The sequence below is a fragment of the Saccostrea cucullata genome, unplaced genomic scaffold (assembly GCF_032062105.1).
Source record: "Saccostrea cucullata isolate Sc308-1 unplaced genomic scaffold, CSIRO_AGI_Scuc_v1 ctg3574, whole genome shotgun sequence".
Lineage (NCBI taxonomy): Eukaryota > Metazoa > Mollusca > Bivalvia > Ostreida > Ostreidae > Saccostrea > Saccostrea cuccullata.
The window spans coordinates 41,595-45,937 of NW_026932641.1; positions in this window are offsets into that span (position 1 = coordinate 41,595).

Below are 4,343 nucleotides of genomic sequence, written 5' to 3' on the forward strand. Positions count from 1 at the left end.
TCATCTATGTAAGAAAGAATAGAAATCAGTCCTTATTCCGAAAAGTTAATGAACAAATTGCAATTTAATATAAATTCTTTGAAGACAAACATCCTACTGGTGTCTCAATTCTTTTTGGAAATAAAGTATTTGGATAGACTTAGAGATTGTATGTAACCGTCTTTGGAGCAATCTCAAGTTTGTTTTATTTTTTGCATTATGCACTAATTTTATACATTCAAACTATGTCTTTGTGTTAAGTAAATCAATTTTATTCATTTCCTACACTGTATGTTTCAAAACTGCAGCTTCAAGTCATCTGACCTCTTCTCAATGAATATAGCTTAATGAACAACTGCAAATATCTAGGAAAATTTATGATACACTGTCATTTAATATTCATTGGGAAAACATATTAATTTTGTGATACTGTACTTTGCACTAATGAAATATCAAAATTAAGCTTGTTGTCCCACTTGTGAAATGAAGTTCATATCCTTGCAACCACAAAACATTGAGTATCCTGTATATTATATACATTTGTAAATTAAAGTGTAACATTTGGTCTAGAAGTTTATGCAACCCTTACTTTAAAAGCTACTTTAAATTCTATAAAGGAAGGGTTTGCTTTTGACCAATGTTCCATGTGGTCAAAACCAATTAAAATAATTAGGACTAATAATAATTGCTTGTAAGCATCATTTAAATGTATGAATTAAGGTCTTCCGTTTCCAACGGAAGACCTTCTACTGATTCTGATGATTAAGATTATTAAGGTCTTCCGTCTTCACGGAAGACCTTATAGTGATTCTATTGTTTCTTATTAAGGTCTTCCGTCTTCACGGAAGACCTTATAGTGATTCTATTGCTTCTTATTAAGGTCTTCCGTCTTCACGGAAGACCTTATAGCGATTCTATTGTTTCTTATTATTATTATTTTTCTGACCATCTAATTTTGTGCACGCGATTTCTCGAAGACTACTTGGTGGATTTTCACGAAATTCTCAGAAATAATGTGTTGTAATCTGAAGTTATTTTGTCCGAGAGATTTTTTTGAAATTCGCTTCCGGTGCCAAGTTACAGACCTTTTCCTGAATTTAAAATGACATTTTGTCTGCGGTTAATCTTAAGAACGGTAAAAGATATTAATGTGAAACTTTCAGGGATTATAGATCATGATATTCACTATCCAGGACGCGACCTTTCGTTCGTCGTCAGTACTTTCTGTTGTTTCCAGATGAAAATTTAAAAAGTCGAATTTTTTAACTTTTTTGTTTTTCAATATTTTTGAATTATTTCAATAAGTTTAATAGAAATCCTTCTAATTAGGCTTTATATATAATTTGTTTATAAATTGATACATCCAAACTCTAGATATTAACTTTTGAAAATTCGAAGCGTATCCAAAATGGCGTCTGTCTCTGTCAACTCCGACATTTAGCGCGTAGGGGGTTATGGAGTCAGCTGAGCGTTTGGTTGAACGAAACTAACATAAGGATAAATGAAATGTAAAAGGGGTACTTTGATTGTCACGTCGTAGTTACGTTGCAATTCTGTTTTAACTAAAGTTTTAATTCGAGGTCTTATCAAATTTGTTTTATCTGGTTCTCAAAGTAGAAAAAGACGAGACTACATGTACAAATGAAATACTATATCTACAACCTTTTGTTCTGCATCATGGAACAACAGATCTTGAATCACGATTAATATATATATATGTAAGCATAAGTTTATCAAGAAACAATATATTCAGTGAGTATGAAACGTGGCCACTGTTTTCCCATGCAAACTAATAGAAAAGAATAAAATAAGTAAACCATTTTTTCAAAAGATCGTTTAATGAAGTTTATGTAAACATTTGTTTTCTAATAGATCTAATTCAAGTTATTGAATATAAATGGTATCCTAATTCTTGACTGTCGTTGGGTGAGGCACGTTTTTCAGTTTCAGTTTTTAATGAATGTGTAACTAATTGGGAAATTGAAAGTTAAAGAATCATAGCCATATTCCACTGCTTTCGTATTACTTGCGTATAAACGATATGTCTTATGTCTCGTACATTGAACATATTCAATGACTTTTAAAACTCAGAATTTAAGCTATTAGAACGTTCCTAATTTCATTGAAGCTATCACACCTGTTTAATAGAACTTTTTCAAAGAAAAGGCGTGAAGATTTTGGCGCGAAATTATGAATAAATATCAGCCTTTCACAATTTCAAGAGATATATACTGTTGCAGAAATATTTACAAATAAATTTAGAAGTGTGGTCCCAATATAGTAAAGGTAAGCGCGTTGGAAATACTTGCTGGTAACCCTGGTTCAATCACCCATCAGCACGAGTTTTTCAAATTACTTTTTCAGCTCGATTTTACAGATTTTTTTTCAGGATCGGACGGAAGACCTCTCGTTGCTCGCAACGAGATCGTTTCTAGTTATTATTATTATTATTATTATTATTATTCTTTTTTTTTTAGACAAAATTTTGTGCAGGCGATTTCTCGTAAACTATTCAGTGGATTTCAATGAAAATTTCAGGAATTATAGGTCATAATATGAATTTAAAACAAAATTCCGTTTTTTGGAAAATTCGCTACCAGTGCCAAGTTATGGGCAATTTCCTGATTTTAAAATGCAATTTTGTCTTCGAATGTTCTCGAAAACGGCTCAAGATATTAACTGGAGACTTGTTAGAGATGATAGACCATGAGTTATAGATGAGCAATTTTTACTTCGTTTGCGTCGTCAGTACTTCCAGTCGCTACAGGAAGTGAATTCAAAATGTGCACTTTTCCAACTTTTTTTGTTTTTCAATATTTTTCTTTGATATAATAAATGGTAATTAAGACCCTACTGGAAAGGCCTAATATATAATTTATTTAAGAATTGATCAATCCACACACTAGATATTCGCATTTTAAAATCTGAAGCGTGTCCAAGATGGCGGCGGTCTCCCTAATCTCCGCCATTAAGCAAGTCGGGTTCTAGAAGGTCAGCTGAGCGTTTAGATGAACGGAACTTCTACCAAAAAGATTTATAAAATGTAAAGGGTTCTTTAGATTGCTACATCGCAATTACGTTGCAATGAGTATAGTTTTAATATGAGGTTTCCTCAAACGTCTATTGAAATTGTTTTTGTCTGCATCTCAAAGTAAAATACAACATGACTACAAGTGGAAATACGATGACTACAATCTTTTGTTTTGCACCAGGGAAAACTTATCCTAAAACATGGTTATAAGTAATAGCTTTTCAAGAAACTTGCCTGACTTAATATTCACTATGTTTCTGAAGTATTACTTGACTTCTGTTTATTTTTCCATGCAGGCTTGTGACATATTAAATGAATACAAAAGACAAAAATATGAAAAACATTTTTTAAAAGATTGTTTATTAAAGGTTATATAAATATTCTTGTAATAAATGCAAGGTATTGAACATAAATAGTATCAGATTCCTTGACCGTCGGAGGGCGAGTGATTTTTTTTTTCAGTGAAAGATTCCAGTCTTTTCATGAACGTGTAACTCATCTCCACTTTGGGGGTAAACAGGATACAAAATTCGTGGAAAATCTTACCGAATTCACAGCTTTTGTGTTACTTGGCCGTATACGATATTATATTTGTATAATGTGATAAACATACTTTCTAACGCTCGAAATTCCGGTTATAAGAACATACATTTCTAATTTTCATTGAAGCTATCACATCCATAAAATAGATCAAACATTTCAAAGGAATAGCGTTAAGAACTACTTGAGACGTTTGGCACGAAATAATGTATCATGACCCGACTTAAGTAGTAGACAAATGGCGACAAAAGTGCAGAAATATATAACATTGGCATGCCTGTATATGGAGTTGCATGGAATAAAAAGTTGAATACATATCAAAACAAGAGGCCCATGATCCACATCGCTCACCCGAGCACAAAGGGTAGGAAAAAGTAGAAAATGGCTTTTTATTGTAAAGTTTAAATCCAAATGTAGTCCCATGACCAATCATGGATTTGCTATTTTTTAGAAAATGATATTTAAAGAATTTTCCTACATATATCTTTAAAAACTTTGGTCAGCCATTTTGGCCCCGCCCTACCCCTGGGGGTCATGATTTGAACAAATTTGAATCTACACTACTTGAGCATGCTTCCATATAAATATGATGAATTATGGCTTTGTCATTCTTGAGAAGATTTTTAAAGAATTTTCCTATATATTTCTATGTAAAATTTTGGTCGGCCATTTTGGCCCCGCCCTATCCCCGGGGGTCATGATTTGAACAAACTTGAATCTACACTACCTGAGCATGCTTCCATATAAATATAATGAATTATGGCTTTGGCATTCTTGAGAAGAAATTTTATAA